This window comes from Macrobrachium nipponense, chromosome 13 (assembly GCF_015104395.2).
Source record: "Macrobrachium nipponense isolate FS-2020 chromosome 13, ASM1510439v2, whole genome shotgun sequence".
Classification (NCBI taxonomy): domain Eukaryota; kingdom Metazoa; phylum Arthropoda; class Malacostraca; order Decapoda; family Palaemonidae; genus Macrobrachium; species Macrobrachium nipponense.
The window spans coordinates 61,587,314-61,605,692 of record NC_087206.1 but is presented as its reverse complement, the minus strand read 5'-3'; the positions used below and the strand labels follow the sequence as shown (position 1 = coordinate 61,605,692).

The 18,379-nt window shown below is 36.6% G+C and overlaps 1 protein-coding gene across 2 annotated transcripts in view; it reads left to right on the top strand.

Moving 5' to 3' along the window:
* The first annotated feature begins 748 nt into the window (after positions 1 to 748).
* Positions 749 to 18,379, top strand: part of LOC135225839 (gamma-aminobutyric acid receptor alpha-like) — a 118,210-nt gene continuing 100,579 nt past the window's right edge. For both annotated transcript variants that reach the window (XM_064265375.1, XM_064265374.1), the window contains exon 1: positions 749 to 965. The gene's annotated coding sequence lies outside the window, so the exon portion shown is untranslated. The remainder of the gene's footprint in view (positions 966 to 18,379) is intronic.

Genomic DNA, 18,379 nt, shown 5'->3' with positions numbered 1-18,379 from the left:
AGAGAGAGAGAGAGAGAGAGAGAGAGGTGTTGGTGTTGGAGTGAGAGGAAATGGATGTTGAAAGTTGCCAGTGCTTTAGACGCACGATTCATTGCTACCTTTTAAAATACACATACATATATATACATATATATATATATATATATAATATATATATATATATATATATAAATATATATATCTATATATATATATATATATAATATATACTATATATTATTATATATATATTATGTGCAGGTCATGCAGCTTACTTTGAGAAGAGTATATTAAAGAAACTTACTTAATCTGCTTGGTTTTATTCGCAATAATAATGGACATAAACATTTTTGCATTATTATTACCATATTCTAGGATTCCACATTTTGAAGTCATACTCACTTGCCTCGAGGTCGTTTCATGTTCAATTTATTACATATATATATATATATATATATATATATATATATATATATATATAATATATATATATAGTATATATATATATATATATATATATATATATATATATATATATATATATATATATATATATATATATATATAAATAACAAACACCTCGAAATTCTCCGTTTTCTTAATGGATACTGTAATACTTCAATACAGCCTCAGTAAAATATTATCTGCTTTATTTTCCAAAACAAAACTGGCCGTCATGCCAACCAAAAGTCAGTTCTGTACAGTAGGTCACGACAAGCTGTCCCTGCTTCCCTTCAGTATGCTGGTAGCCAGCGGGAAGGTAGGACTGTAACGCTCTCCTGCCCGAGGACACCACTCACGTGTAGTCGAGGAGTGCGCTAACCACCGGTCGCTTAGCCTTCTACATTTATTTATTATTCGTCCGTTTTCTCTCGAATTCATCTTATTACAATGGCCACGACTTGACTATCGTTCAGCTGATATTTTCGTTGGCTTAACACGAGGTGATCAAGCAGCTGACGACGTAGCTACATCTCGCTTCCAAGGTAAGAAAGTTCATCTCCGGTCACCTGGGAATGCTGTTTCCATTTGCTTTCATGGCGGACTTTTGAACTTTGTTAGCATCATTTGGGTCCTCTGATAATATATCGCTGGTATTTTTTCCACTCAATAAAATTTCATTTTCATCGACATCATCTTTAATGAATGGGGATTCAGAATTTCTAAGTGTTACTACCACGAATTTTAAATGAATTAAAGTCTTCCCATAAGATCTGTCATGTACAATTAACAAAGTGGACACAGGAGGTAATATACACATTTAAGGAAATGCACAAAACTAAATGTGATATATCGAGCACAACACGCGCACACAGACACAGACACACAACACACACACACACACACACACACACACACGATATATATATATATATATATATATATATATATATGTATATATATATGTATATATATATATATATATATATATATACTATATATATATATATATATATATATATATATATATATATATAAATCACACACATATATATATATATATATATATATGTGTGTGTGTGTGTGTGTGTGTGTGTGTGTGTGTGTATGTGTGTGTGTGTGTGTGGACTCCACAAAGGTTTAGTAGGGAGGGTCTCATCAAGTTGTTTTGTTTGTGCTTCAACCTGGATGCCATTCTTGAAACTAAAGTCAACTATCTGTTAGGTACTTAATTCCTTGCTTGGGTAAACTACTAATACGTAGGTGTAACGGAACATGCACAAGGTTTTCTCGGAATCGAATTCTGAACATTTTGCTGCCATTGAGAAAAGTGTTTTAATCACTGGAACAGGATGACCTACATACATACATGCATGCATACATATATGCCTTTATATGTATGTATATCAGTATACACATAAATAGTATATGTGTATGTATTTGCGAGCATATTTTGTGTATATATATATGTGTGTGTATGCACATGCACACACGCGCACACACACTCACAACCACACACACACACACACACACACACACATATATATATATAATATATATATATATATATATGATATATATATATATATAGAGAGAGAGAGGAGAGAGAGAGAGAGAGAGAGAGAGAGAGGGGCAATATTTGTAAATGTCCATATCTTCAAACTCACAAATGAACAAGTTTGATTCTGTAATTAATTGAATTAATCATACATAATTTAACCTTCGTGTAAGTTATACCCAGAGGAAATGTAAATCGATAAGTAAAGGTTATCTGAGGCTTAATCCTTAAAAATAAAAGAGAAAAAAATTAAATTAGTGTCAAATTGCCGCAAGCTTAAATATACACAACGTAATTAAACTTAGAGGCATACTTACATAAACAAGCAGAGAATGATTGGCTGGTATGCGTGGATATGATAAGGTAACGCATCAGTGGATATGTAACACAGAGAAAAAGAACATATACTAGAGCGAGAGATAGATAGATAAATAGGTATATGGATAGACAGAGATTGATTGTTACGAAAGAAAAGTTATCAGCTAGTGCTTATATCTTTTTCAAAGCCACTTTGACATTATCCTTCAAAAATGGTCAAGAAATTTTTTTTGTACCGCCTTTTGTACACTTGGCGGCCCATACTTAGCGTTAAATTCGTCATATTGCCAGATAGATGAAAACAATGCGAAGCAGAAGAATGTTAAATCATAGCAATGTCTATATTACTAAGACAAGTAAAAAAAAGCACAAGGATTTTATTCATTATTTGCAGAAATACGTACGAAAGGGCAAGTCAGTGGATATGGATTCAAGTATGCTGCTGTCATTCCCAAAGTATGCAGAATAATAATGATAGTGTTCGTTAAATGGGTTATATGAAGACCAGATTCTATGGAACCAGAATCCCTGATCCTGGATTTACATTCATGCTGTCTTCTCAGTCAGAACAACCTTATGCATCAGACTTTTGTCAAAGTATTATTGCTTGTCAGTAAAATGTGTTTAAGCAGAAAATTAATCAGAAAAGAAACGAGGAAGTTAAACGGTCTGATGTGAAGATGCAACAAAAACAGACAAACTCACTGACAAAACAAGAGCGGCAGTCATCATGTATGTTCGTTAACTGGATTGCTAACGAAAAGAAGTAAAAAATGCGCCTAAGAAACCGCGTATAATGCTGTATGAAACTGTCAATGTGCTGCAGTATGAAACTCTCAGCCACGACCGGGCTGCCACCGCTAGCGGTGCCATACACAAGATCTATGACTAAACTTAACCTTGAATAAAATAAAAACTACCGGGGTTAGAGGGCTGTAATTTGGTATGTTTGATGATCAGAGGGTGGCTGATTGACATACCAATTTGCAGCCCTCTAGCCTCAGTCGTTTTTAAGATTTGAGAGCGAACGGAATAAGTGTGGACAGATAGACAAATAGCCATCTCGAAAGTTTTCTTTACAGAAAACTCAAATCAATCAACTGTTTGAATGAGGAAGTTCTGGAAATGTGAATAAAACGGGAGAAATTTTCACCCAGGGGCAGAAGACATGACTGGCAAGCAAACATTGCGTTCAATAGACAGGTTGAGTATGAATACAGCTACTCAGAAATCGTCAACATCTGTAAAAGGAAAAGAAAAAGAAAAAATGAAAATCCTTGTTGGATCACTTCCGGAAATTTGTGTGTAAAGAAAGTCTCAATTGTAAATTTATTTATTTATCTATTTATTTTCCTTTTTCTTGTGGTTATTGTAATCTCTTCATTGCACAGAATATTATGTCCGCTGTAGCATATTCTTTTTCGTTGCAAAAACGCTTGAATATGACTAACATAATACGATGGACGTGTATAAAAGGCAGGGCATCATCACTTTCCAATTGTTACAGAATTTTTCCTCCTTAATTTGACACTGATATTCGTAGTGAACATATTTCTGATTCAACGACATATAATGCCGGACACTTCCTTTAGAAGCTTCCGCGTAACTGAGTGCCAACATTGGAGAAAAAGAAAGAAAGAAAAAAAAAATGGTGTAGTCAAGATCCTAAGCGAAAACTCAAAACATACAATTAATAAGGATCTGCCGTTGAAATAAGCAAATAAATATACAGAAACTCAAAAAGGGACATGGGGCGTAAAGTGCGCTTGAGCATTGTGAACTGAAAACCATGACTGGTAATCCATGATACAAGAGGTATGGCAGGACACATCCAGGATTTGAGACGAGTGACCAGGCTAAAAGCAGCATCAAAGAATTCCCAATAGATTAAGGCATAATTCAAATGGGGGTTGGGGGAATGCGGAGAACGACTTACTATCCAGTAACATCACTCTGCAAAATTATGTACGTAAGACTCAGACTTCAGTTGCTCACTGGAGCCTCATCACGCCTCATAGTTTCTCGTTCAAAAACGCATCGAAGTTTCAGATTCCAGCTCTCACGAAAGTTCTCAATTCCGCCGCACACTTCGGTTTCCTGGTTCAACCTTATGCCTCAGTCTCCAGCTTCAGCTTCGCAAATAAATTGTTTTTCGCTTCAGGCTTACATTTCCATATTCCGTGTCTGCCTTACACTTTAGTTACTTCAGTGCCCAACATCATTTTTTAATCTTTCCTCTCTCTCTCTCTCTCTCTCTCTCTCTCTCTCTCTCTCTCTCTCGCAGAACTGTTTAGGCTTATAAACAAAAGGGAAAGTTAGGCCATAAATGAAGTAAATGGAATACTCGCAAATGAGGGATGTTTTTCGTTTAGTATTTGTTGTCGGAGACTTTATATATAAGACGCTGATGAATGTCGGACGGTTCTTCATCAAATTTCAAAGGCTGCGTTTCATGCATTATCGACCTGGTTTACGAATAATTTGACTTTAAAGCAATCATGGGCGCAGCATAAACGTATGCATATCCACATATTTGCATCATATGTGCATTTGCATGCGTTGCATTTAAAAAAATATTACGTATATACAGATGAATATATATCACTCAGAAGACAGTCACACATATTCCTGCATGGAAATCATATTAAAAAAGCACACGCACTTAGATATATATATATATATATATATATATATATATATATATATATATATATATATATATATATATATATATATATACACACACACACACACACACACACACATATATATATATAATATATATATATATATATAGATATATATATATATATATATAGTATGTATGTATGTAACGACATGAGAGAGAGAGGGAGAGAGAGAGAGAGAGAGAGAGAGGTGGGGGGAGGGGCTGGAGGAGCATAAGCTCTTACTTCTTACAGTCTGGCCATTCTTCGTGTTCATCTTGCGTTAAACACGAGAGAGCTTCTGGCATCGTAAATATTTCTGCAACTAAACTCTCCCTGCGCTGGAGAATTAAATGGGAGTTGCCGCCAGCTCACTGCAAGAAAACTTCTCCTTCCATTCCGATGTTAAAAGTTGGTCACAGATGAGGGAAAAATTAAGTCGAGGTGGAGCTGGTTTCGAGGAGATAAAAGACAAGTTGTGGGAGGTCCGCGGATCCTTGGGGAAATCTGTCACAAACTAGAGCTACAGTGAAGTTCATCTTTCATAATTTGGATATGAATAACAATGGTCACAGAAATGGCGACGAATCGAAAAAGGTTGCGTCATGAAAAAGCCCAGATTACTCAAATGTAAGTCTCTGCTATTTACATATCTATCTCCGACGAATAATTACAGAACTTCCTTATCTATCCTCTTTGCACAGGTAAATTTTCCTCTATGAATAGGTATAAATATTGGTAATTACTGTCAAATATTAAAGAGAGTGCCAGAGTCTGTGTTGGAAGGCAACAGATGAGTAAGCACAACTTTTCATTTTTCATCCGGGAATAGGAAACATTCTACTTCAATTTGAACTGAATTAAAACTAATCCGATTGGTGCTTTGTGTAATGAAAAAGAACTCGGGTATTTAAAATTAATCCGCTTGGTGTTATGAAAAAGAAGTCGGGTATTTAAAATTAATCCGCTTGGTGTTATGAAAAAGAAGTCGGGTATTTCAAATTAATCCGCTTGGTGTTATGAAAAAGAAGTCGGGTATTTAAAATTAATCCGCTTGGTGTTATGAAAAAGAAGTCGGGTATTTAAAATTAATCCGCTTGGTGTTATGAAAAAGAAGTCGGGTATTTAAAATTAATCCACTTGGTGTTATGAAAAAGAAGTCGGGTATTTCAAATTAATCCGCTTGGTGTTATGAAAAAGAAGTCGGGTATTTAAAATTAATCTGCTTGGTGTTATGGAAAAGAACTCGAATATTTAGAATTAATCCGCTTGGTGTTATGGAAAAGAAGTCGGGTATTTAAAAACTCGATTGATTAATGATGACAAGAAAAACCAATCAATGTTGAAACGAACCTATATATTTTTCCACTTACATAAAGAAAAGATATTTCAATAGTTACTTTTCATTTGACTATTCTAGGAACCGAATCTCCATAGTGTTCTGAATAAACTTGGTATTTAATTTTGGCAGTACGTGAGAAGGTTTTTTTTTTGTTTTTCTGATCTCTGATTTTCACTTCTGTATTGATGTGTAAAGAAAGATATGTAATCATTCTATACTGAGCCAGCAGGGGCGCCACTTTCGTTAAATTGAAGAGCATGACATTTCTTAGGTTATAACACCAAAAACTTGGTGTTTACGGCCTCCAACTAAAATCCAAACAAAAATAAATTTTTAATTGCATCATCACATTTACACGGGATAAACATATCTCATTATGGTTTACATAATATGAAAACCGACCTTTTATGGGTCTCGAGTAGCTTCGATCCAGGAAGACGTAAGGTGCTCCAGATTCATAGCACACGGAACGGAAAAAGCGTCTAGGTTGGGCAACTGAGGACGCTCAGCATCCAATATGTTTTGCATTCTTATCTGGATTATTTCTGCCAATGGGTCATGTTAGGCGTCAGATTGGGTATGAACTACGCCCTCACAGGTTCTGTGCCTTTCACGTGCTTTTGTTAAAATGCCTTTCCTTAAGGGTACTTTGGAACTTTTGATTTACATTTTTATTTCATTATTAATTATGATTACACATGAATCAAATTTTTAGTTTTATTTATTGTTACACTTTCTTATATAATATCTATATACATATATAATGTAATATATATATATTATAATATTATATAAATATCATATATATATTATATATTATATATATTATATATATAGAGAGAGAGAGACGATCAGAGAGAGAGAGAGAGAGAGAGACGAGAGAGAGAGAGAGAGAGAGAGATATTTACATATTCAAATTAACATAAAGTTACTCCAATATATAGTTAAATGCTCTTAATTATATATAATGAAATAAAAGCTGCCAAGCAAGTTCATATTATTTTGCTTTGTTCCATGATTATGTATGACCCCTTTGAATAATAACTTTAGAATCACATACAAATCAATGCACAAGTAAGTTCTGGAGATCGAGACAGCTTTCACTGAATGAAGTTGCCGTGTGACCTTTCAAAATGTTTGCAAGAAAAGCGCATTATCCACACTGAAACTAAGGCCAGTAAGAAGTTACGGCTTATGGCTAGTATTAGAAACACACACACACACACACACACACACACACACACACACACATATATATATATATATATATATATATATATATATATATATATATATATATATATATATATCTAATAAAAGGAGCCCATAAAAACACCAAAATGTAGAGAGAAAAGTACTATATTTCAGAGACTGCTGTCTCTCTCTCTTCAGGTATATGAATGAGAAAAGTTTACAGAAAAGGTGGTATTTATACCAAGAGATTCGTCCACAAGTAAGCCATTTAGGTCACCCCCGCTGATAATCTTCCTTTAATCTTCTTAAGCGTTGGTTGAATGAACACTGCGTCGACGATGTCTGATGTCCAATTCCCTTTTGAGATGTTCATTACCTGCTTCTCTTTTATTAATGGCCGATTCCATCATTTGACTCTTGTACCGGCAGTTGCTGCTATAAATTACACGTGACATATTCCAGTTTATTCTATGGTTATGTTCATTTATATGATTGAAAATAGCCGAGTTCTGTTGTCCATACCTAACTGACCGTTTGTGTTGTATTAATCTCTGGGGAAGTGATTTACCTGTAAATCCGATGTAAGATTGGTCACAGTCCTGGCATGGGATCTCATATACCCCCGAGTCTTTGGGCGATGTCTTTTGTTGGACGTTAATCAGGGATTTGGCTAAGGTATTTGGGTAGGTAAATGCAAAAGGGTTGGATTTCCCAAGGGTGTGAGTTTACTCTCTTAATCGTCTCCAGGTGGGGAATTTTTATTTTATTGTTGGGTGTGTCTCTGGTCTTGTCTTTAGGGGGTCGGTAGAAAATTACGTTTGCTTTTTGAATTGCTTTCTCAATTATATGGTCAGGATACTTTAAAGATGAGAGTTGCTTGCGAATTAGTTCAAATTCTTTTTCCAGGAAATCTGGGGAACAAATTCGTAAGGCTCTTAAGAATAGGTTGCTAGCTAGACTTATCTTGATAGTATTGTCATGATAGCTAAAGTAGTGAATATATGAAAGTGAGAAACGTTGGTTTTCTGTATATGGTAAATTTGTATTCTGTCGTGTCTCTGATTATTAAAACATCAAGAAAAGGAATTTTGTTGTCTGTTTCCCATTCAACTTTAAATTTGATGCTGGGCACTAATGCGTTTAATTTTGAGAGGAATTCATTAAAATTACCCCACTTATTATCCCAAAATGTTAGTATGTCATCCACGTATCTCATCCACAGCATGTTTTTGGGTTTTATTGCATTTATTACTGTAGTTTCAAAGTATTCCATGTACAGATTGGCTAAAATAGGACTTAAAGGACTACCCATACTACACCCGAATTTTTGCTTGTAGAATGATTCCCCGAATGAAAATACGTTATTAGATGCACATAATTCAACTAACTTTATTATTTTGTCAAGTGCCAAAGGGAAATGATCTGAATAGGGGGATAATTTTTCCCTTAAAAACTGAAGAACGTCCTGTACTGGTACTTTTGTGAATAGGGAGTCTACGTCAAGGCCTTAAAAGTTTTATGTTGTGAAGTGGTATATGTGCTTCTCTGAATTTGTGACAAAAGTCTTCCGAATGTTTGATGTGACTGGGAGAAAAAGTGCCTAAAAAAGGAGAAAGGAGGCCAGCTAACCATTTAGAAATTTTGTAATTGAAAGCTCCGGCGCATGAAACGATGGGTCTGAATGGAAGATTGTCTTTGTGAGTTTTGGGAAGACCATAAAAGTAGGGTAATTTAGGATTAATTACTTTAAATTTCTCTAATAGTTCATACTGTTTTTGTCTTGGCCAATTAATCTTACTTTCCGAAAAAATTCTGTGGGAACGTTCTGGAGGGGATTTTTCGTCAGTTTTTCGTAAGTATATATATATATGTGTGTGTGTGTGTGTGTGTGTGTGTGTGTGCGCGCGCGTGTGTGTGTGTGTGTGTGTGTATGAAGTTTTAACATACGCCTTTTCCCCATAAAACGTGTGATCCCACAAGACGTTAACCTTCGAGTATTTGTAGCCTTATCTTCACACTGGCTGCAAGTAACCACAGCTAGCTAACCACTTGCGACCTAATTCTTTCCTCAAGTCAATAAGGGAACACTTGGTATCCCTTGAACGGACCCTCTCCCGCCCTTTCCCGCGGATCGATCTTAGGTCTCGCTTGCTGGTGAGGAGAGGTCGTTAACCGTTGATCAACGAATGCACAATAACAGGGTGAAGATCAGTATCAAGAACTTTCACGTTTATTTAAGCAACGGAGTGATACAACGCGGAAGCGTTTGGTAGTAAGCTTCTGCCTGTTATTGTACTGTGACATTCACTCATACTGGAACCATGTGAATTTGTTGAGATGTTTCCAGCCCATTTATGTCTGTATGAACGAGTTGGGAATTAGATTCCGTTAATACGCGGAACATTTCTTGTCGTAAAAACCTTGAACACTATCACTTCAAGGATAAGGACTAGCTGAAGTTCGACGTTAATATTCTTGGAGAGAGAGAGAGAGAGAGAGAGAGAGAGAGAGAGAGAGAGAGAGAGACTTTGATTTTATGACGGACCTCTTTATAAATGGCTTTACAAGCTGCCAAAGGATTCAGTCAAATTGCCAATTTCGTCTCTCGGCCAATCACTTCCCCAACGAGCATTTCCGGGGACAGGATTGAAGAATTGAAGATGGACAACGGGAGAGGAGAGGAGGTGCCTGTCATTGATCAAAGGTCGTCTCCCCCCACAAGAGTCTCCTATCTTAATCCGAGATGCATCTCGCAATTGCCAACGATGACTACCATGACCACGGACAAATCCTCCGAAAGTTTCGCTCTTACTTCGTTCAGCGGAGTTTTAGTTTTCTGTAAAAGAAAACTATTGCGGTTGGCTATTGTCTGTCCGCCCGCCCTCAGATCTTAAAAACTACTGAGGCTAGAGGGCTGCAAATTCGTATGTTGATCGTTCACCCTCCAATCACCAAACATACCAAATTGCAGCTCTCTATCCTCAGTAGTTTTTTTTTTTTTTTTTTTTTTATTTAAGGTTAAAATTAGCCATGATCGCGCACCACGGGGCTGTGTGTGAAAGTTTCATGGGCCGTGGCTGAGAATTTCATACAACATTATACGCTACAGAAAACTATTGCGCCGAGCAATTTGGACGATTTCCTTGATGTGATAATGCAAATATATGTTATTTTCTAACGATTTTTGTGTAAAGACCACTCTTAATCATTCAGTGATAAGGGAATTTTTAGGAATCGAAGGTACTTTTTCCTCACAAAGTTGTTCATCAACTTTTCGGAATTCTCTGTGGACAATTTTGAATAAAGTTAACCTTCATCTAAGTTTCTTTGGTAATGTTTTGGTATAAAGGTTAATTTTGATTGGTGATGTTTTTGAATACGCTCTATTTTGATTCATTTGGTGATAAGTCAATGCATGAATGTTTCGTCTCATTAAATATTTCTTTCGCACGAGAGTCGTTTCTGAGGAATTCACCGGCAAATCAACCAATCGATAGAAACAAGAAGTTAAAGGAAATAAGCAGATCATGAATACCAAGGTATTACTGCCACGTGAGCTAACTAATACAATTGCATTTAATTTTGTTTTTGGCTCGGAGTAATAATAAATACGAAGAAGAATGAACGTAAAAGATAAGTAGATAGAACACCACTCTCTACATCACAGCTCCAAGGTTTATGGAACAAAAGAGCTTAACTGCAATAAAGGCGATTTTCCTAGTACAGAACGACCGTCGTTACAGGATTTCATTTCGTGCATAAAAAACTTTTCCACGTTGTCGGCAATGATCAAGTTGCTATTGCTGCACAAAACTGGTATTAAAGGGACTTAATACTAATGGTGATAGATTATCTAGGTTTCATACACTAATTCTTCTTGAAGAAGAACATAGAGAGGGTGTTGTAATAAAATGCTGAAGTAGATTCGCAGTTGTAGAACCGGTATCTGAGGAGATGCAGGAAATAAATAAAGACTGGCCTGTATAAATATTATCAGTCTAGTAGAAAAGATATTAGGATATGGAGCAACAAGAGAGAAACCTGGGATATCGGATGAAACTTTGGAAAAACGACTTGCACAAGAAATTCAAGGATGAAATAAAGAACACAAACTGAACGTGTAGAGTACCGAAGTTTAGACAGAATATATTTGGAAAAGCAGATTAAATGATGTAGACAAGGCCACGTCGTTGTCTGGGAGTGTGTTGGCAATGAAATGCCGATGGGTGAAAAGAAGAAGAAAAAATTGTAGGGATGGGTTACTGTCAACATTGAAAGGAGCAGAGAGACAACGCTTGGAGGAATATTTTTGTGAGGTTATGAGTACGATATAAGGGAGGTGATTTGGTTGATAAACAGAAACATGAAAGACCTTCATACAATAACGGGTTTTTAAGTCGGATCAGTAACAAGCGATGGAAAGTACCGAACTCTGGTGAAACCACTGCAGAGATGATTTTATCTGAAGATGAAATGCCATCTCGCATATCAACTGAAATGTTTTGCGCAATATGGAACAAGGAGACAAAGGCTGATGATTCGGAATTATAAATGTGATCGAGTTAATGAAGTCACTATTAGGGCTTACACTTATGTCGACTGTGATGAAAATATTCGATGCTCATTCTCAACAGCCTAAAGAAAGAAACTGACAGTGCTTTTACGGAGGAACAAGCTAGCTTTCGAAAAGGCAGAAGTTGCACAGTCCAAAGATTTGTACCGTGACACATTTTGCAGCTGTATACGGAATTTAAAAATCCCCCTGCGAGCAACCACAACAGGCATTTGACAATGTCGACAGGCCAATATCATAGGTCTTAAGTACTATAGATGGCATTCCCTTTAAATATGTTAATGCAACGTAAGTTATCCATGAACAAAGTGGATGCGAAGTTTATGTTAATGGGTGTTGTCAAGTGAATGTGCAGTAAACAGTGGGCTATACAAATTAAGTTATGTTTGCCCTTTCTATGGATTTTATATAAAAAAAATGGTTAGACCGGACTAATCTTAAAGATTACAATAGGCAGATGATGCAGATTTAATAAGCAAAATACCACAAGATTTACAACGCTCACCTCATAGATACAACATCTATCTTGAAAGACTGGACTGAAAATCAGCCTAAGGAGAACAGAAACAATAACAAGCTATGCATAAGCGGATGAAATAACACTAAATGGAGAAATGTTTAATGAAGTTCAGTTGTTAACTTAATTAGTAACGGTGATATCCAGCACAGGTTCTAGCGAATTTGAATCTAGTGAAGAAAAAATGTAAATAAAACATTTGGGGGTTTGATTAAGATCTGGAAGTCAAATTAGAAGGTAAAGGTATATGAAAGCAACATTATACAAGTCCAGTGCGATCTGTATCACTGTATGGATATGGATCATAGAATAATAATAAAACTTCATAAATATAATTTATCGATTAGAAAATAAAAGTTTTTAAAAGAATACTAGGAGTTAGACGGCAGGAAGTAGTGCGAAACGATGCTATAGGGGAAATTCCGGAGGTTATATAGTAGGTAGACGAAATAATGATGAAGGGATATCGAGATGGCTTGAACATGTCTTCCGCACCTGCACGGAACTGATAGAGTAGTACGGGATAGTGTCAGCTGGTCTCTTGAGAACCCTAGGAGAGTTGGAAAGCCCAGGCCCAGTTAGATGAGGACTCAGGGGCGGGGTGGAGGGCGGGGAGATGTGGCGGCTGGAGATGAGCTGAGTTTTGTGGAAGATAAAGCACAGGAAAGACATGAATGAAAAACATCATTGACAGAATTTCGCACAGGCCCTTTTCCAAGACACGGCGTTTGAGGCGATGATGATATAGCCGTCACTCGATCTACAGAGCGCACTTCTTTATTTTCGATTAGCATTCAACAGAGTTTTTAGATCACAAAACCCGTCACCTTGTACTAACGAAAAACGGTGCTACTTTTGACTTGTTATCTTGGCGTCACCTACTCCCAGGTGCTAGTGCTAAACACTGTATGGTAAATGTAAAGTACACGGCCGCACGAAGATATCGCTTATTAATATAATTTGTCGATCACACAATATAGAAATGGGTGTATTAAAACACTCTGATCTCGGAAGGGCTAGTACTAAACACGGCGCCCCAAGGGGTTTCCGCGCATGACCTCGGAGTAGGTGACGCTTGATAACAAGGCAAAGTAACACCACAAAAAAACACTGCTGCGACTTGAACTATCAACAAGCACCCTACACACCATTACTATGTCCCCTATCAAAGCGGGGTCCTACTTTTATTATAGAAGTTAAATATTGCTGCTGGGCCATACCATTCAAAAAGGATGTCTATACTTCCTATGACTTCACTGTTTATATTCAAAAAGCTTTTGTCTCACCCCTGACCAAATAATGACACGCCCTGTATTTTTCATCAACCTTTTGTTTCCCCCAGTTTCTGCAATCCTCCTAATTAAAACTGGTATTCACGAGGTGGGGCTGTCACTGGTTTCGGGGCTAAGCCAAGCCATTTCCATAGTTCTTGTTTCCACCGATGCGGCTGCACTGTCATAGGTAACAGCTCTGGGATGACCAGAAAACCGGCATTTGAATCGATAGTATCCCGAACTTGCATTTCTCTTCGTAATGAGTGACACTTCCTAGGAAAACTTTGACTCACGCTTTCTTATGTCGGTAAGTGTGAATAACAAGGGTTTTTTTTTCCTTTGGAGAGAATGGAAATCCACATTTATTCCTTAGAATAAAGGTTTTTAGTTCATAATTATATTATGCTGCTGCAATTGTTCGTTGATATAATGTGGACCATTACATGTTAAATTAGAAAACCTCCCTTCGGAGACATTTTCCGGTTTAACAGCTTTGCAGAATATTTCCTAAATATCTATCCTTGTATGAACTATTGCTGACCGACATATTTCTTAAATGCATATAAATATGTAAGAATAACTCAAAGTACTAAAGGGCAAAATTCCGTCTTGATCTGGATCCCACAAATGGAAGATAAGTCAGGTATCGAGACCACTTTGCTTCCTCTGCAATTATTTCTAGGTTCTGAGGAGATGCAAAGAAAACATCATTCATTCAATGGGGAGAGGCTATTCAGCGCTCGGCTATTCGATTCTGTTTCAAGAATAAACGAACCTCTGACTTTTGTTTTGGGCACGGTGACGCCGAACCAATTAGGCTTCCTTTCTGAAGTGCCAACTGCACTACAGATTATTAGCATCACTTAAGGTTCTTTGCTGCGTGCCTTCGGCCCCAAGCTGCAACCCTTTTCGTTTCTTTTGCTGTACCTCCTTTCATATTCTCTTTCTTTCATCTTACTTTCCACCCTCTCCTAACAACCGATTCATAGTGAAAAAGCGAGATTTTCCCCCTATGACACCTTTCAGACTTTTATTTTTTTATTCCCGTTTCACCTCTGAATCATCTCGTAGGTCCCAGTGCTTGGCCTTTGGCCTAAATTCTATATTAAATTGACCACAGCTTATTTCTGTTACGGAGACGAGTTGACTGAAGTTCTTGCCCCTCAAATTATCAACGAGAAAAATCAACGAAACTTATTTTCAATGTAAGTGAGTCAAAAGAATTTCTGTCACTGAGAAGTGAACACATGAAAGTTGTCATCTCATGAAACTCAAATGTCCCTCAGAGATTTGAATTCAAGGGCAGGTATACGGAAATGAATAATACGCCTTTCAGTACGATAAATATCCAACAAATTCTCTGTATGCGATATGCTCAAGCCTTCAAAAGACTGTTTCTGAAAAGGTTTTGAGATTCACTTCAGCGTTCGTGGGAGCGTGGCTGACAGAAGACTTAGAAATAAGATCAAAGATCAAAGATGATGTCGAAATACTCGGAAGGACAACATTGTTCTGGTAACATGTTAAAAGTTAAAAAAAAAAAAAACGTTAAAAGTAAAAAAAAAATGCCCATGTAACATTTAACAAAGATACCATACACAAGGAGCCAAAACAACATATATACATATATATATATATATATATATATATATATATATATATATATAATATATATATTGTGTGTGTGTATATATATATTTATATATATCCACACACACAATCATGTATATATAAATTTCAATGGAAAACGGTATAATAATCATGAAGTACTAAATATAATTGTGAAATCTTTACACATTTTAGTTACCCATGCGAAAAAAAAAGTTTATGGTGTTCCCTTCACATTACTAGTTAAGCATTCAACATTCTAATTACCAGCAAAGCTCATACATTTGCAATTACATTCCTTTACATTTTCAGTCATTTTCTCCATTTTTGATATGTAATCTTTCTAGACAAACGATTTTCTAACATGAAAAAATACATTTAGGCAGAAGTCCCACGGCAAAGCTCTTTTCATTAATACTAAACTGCTTTCACCTGAAAAATACCAAAAAGACATCAGCTTGTCAAAGAAGTTTCAACAGAATTGATTATCTTTACAGGAAGAGAAATAAAGATTGAAGAAAACCGTTTAACCTCCTTATTTTTTTCATTACTATCATCAAGTAGTAAGACATTCATATGAATAAGGCGCATACCATGCGGTATGAACCTGTTTAGGAAGCTAATTTTCCTCTGGGCATAACGCTCTCAGCGAAGATAAAATAGACGTGATGCGACCTCCAGCAGAAAAAAGGATCTAACAAAACAAGCACAAATTAAACACGTTCATATATTCTCGGTTATAAGTGGAAACACAAAATAATTTAATAGAAACATAGCCTAAATTCAGTACACCAATAAATTAAAACGTGCTAAATTCCACAGTCAAATAGAGCCTTTTTCACCAAATAATTTTTCTGTACTGTTTTACATTTACATTATTTGTTTTGTTTTACATTTTCATTCTAATAAATAAATAAATAAATCATAAATATCCTATCCTAACGCGAAACACCTTTTTCAGAGCTTTTTAGGCTCTTCCATAGACATTTCTTAGGCATCCCCCGCCCCCAAAAAGAACAAGAACAGTAACAACAACAAAAAACAAAGGAGTCTGTAGTAGGCTTATCCCCAAGTAAGCCAAGATGAGAGTTGTAAATTAATATAAACGTAAGTAAATTAGCAATCAAGTTCATGAATTAAGATCAGATACTGAATTGAGTCAGATCAGCTCAGGTAATAGTGCAAAGAGGCTCAAAGTAGCACCACCTTCTTCAACACTTTATTCAGTGCCACTGAATAAAGGGAATGGACACGCTTTTGAAAATGCTAAAGGCTTTCTTCCGGTTGCTATGGGCGAAGAATATTCCCTACGAAAACATCAGAAGCCCCATACTATGCAACCACGAAATTTTCTGGTTTGAATTCCTGTGGGGTGATATACAATCCCATAGCAGCAACAACAGATATATCAACAATTCAGTTGATAATGTAAAATTTATGTTTTCCCAAATGCACTCCTGTAATTCCACTGTCTAAATATAACCCCTGAATCAATCCAATGGAACTGACAATGACATCACGAGGGTGGCCATCAGTGTCCAGCCTAGCTTATGACGAGAGGTGTCATCCTTCTAATTCTTCTTTAGTACGTAGCACGAAGGTTGCTAACCTTCCAACACCCCGACTATGATTCACTAGTCTAATCACAACCACATACCTAATTCACGAGTTAAATTTTAAAGAAAGTGATCATAATGTGATCGGTAGCATTCTAATTTGCAAAATGAGAGGATCTAATTTCAATCACTGTTTGAGGACCAGCCCTGTGCCGAGGGGTGGTGATGTGGGTGGGTGGGTGGTGGGGGATGGTGTTCGAATGACCACCCCCAAATTTCTGGAAGTCCATATTTTCAAGAATTTCATCTTTTATATACCTCATCTTGTATATACCTATATATGCAATGACATTGACCCTCCTTGAAAACCATACTGTTACAATAAAAAAGCTTTGGGTATCAACTCTACCCTCCAAGAACTGGAAGAATTGGAAGGAGAGGAGGCATATGGCGAATCATGTCACACTTTGACTCCTTCGATGTCACACACTGGCTTCTGGTTCTGGTTTAATCCTTAGCTATGATTTCTTTTTTGTTCGATACGTTCCTCTCTCTAAGCCAAGGTTTCTATAAATACTGCATTCTCTTACATGTCTCTACCGCTGGCTGCTCTGACCCTCTGAATGCAAAAGCTCGTCCCAACACACGGGTGGCTCAATCTGAAACAAACAAACACTATGGTTTATATTGCTGACGATAAGGCGTATCTTCTAGAAAAGATTGGATTAATAAAAAAAAGCTTTAAAAATGATATGACCTTTGATTTTTCAAATGGAGAGTGAAATACAGACTTCAGGTCAAAGGCCAAGCGCTAGGACCTATGAGGTCGTTCAACGCTGAAACGGAAATTGGAGTAGAAAGGTTTGAAAGGTGTAACAGGAGGAATACCTCGTAGTTGCACTATGAAACAAATGATAAGTGAGGTTGGATGGCAAGATGGAAGATAGAGAATAGGAATGGAGGTACAGTAAAGGGAATGAAAGGGGTTGCAGCTATGGACCGAATTAACGCTGCAATGAGCCTCAAGTAACGGCTACAGTACACCTCGTAAGGGTGCACTGACAGCACTAACCCCCTACGGGTTCCTGAAGAAAGACTGACTTAGCGACATCTTGAACAGACTACTATGAAAATAAATGACAACCTGCCAACATATCCAGGTACACTCATACATGCATATCATCTATATGTGCGTGTGTGTGCGCACGGTTACGAATCATATTCATTCTAATCAGTTCTGCTTGATAAATTCCATTAAATATAGAACCACGCTCACTATTAATTTCAAATATGTAAATTCAAATTCTGCCCGGATGTGACAAATCCCAAATATCTCGCAGCCAGTCAAGAAAA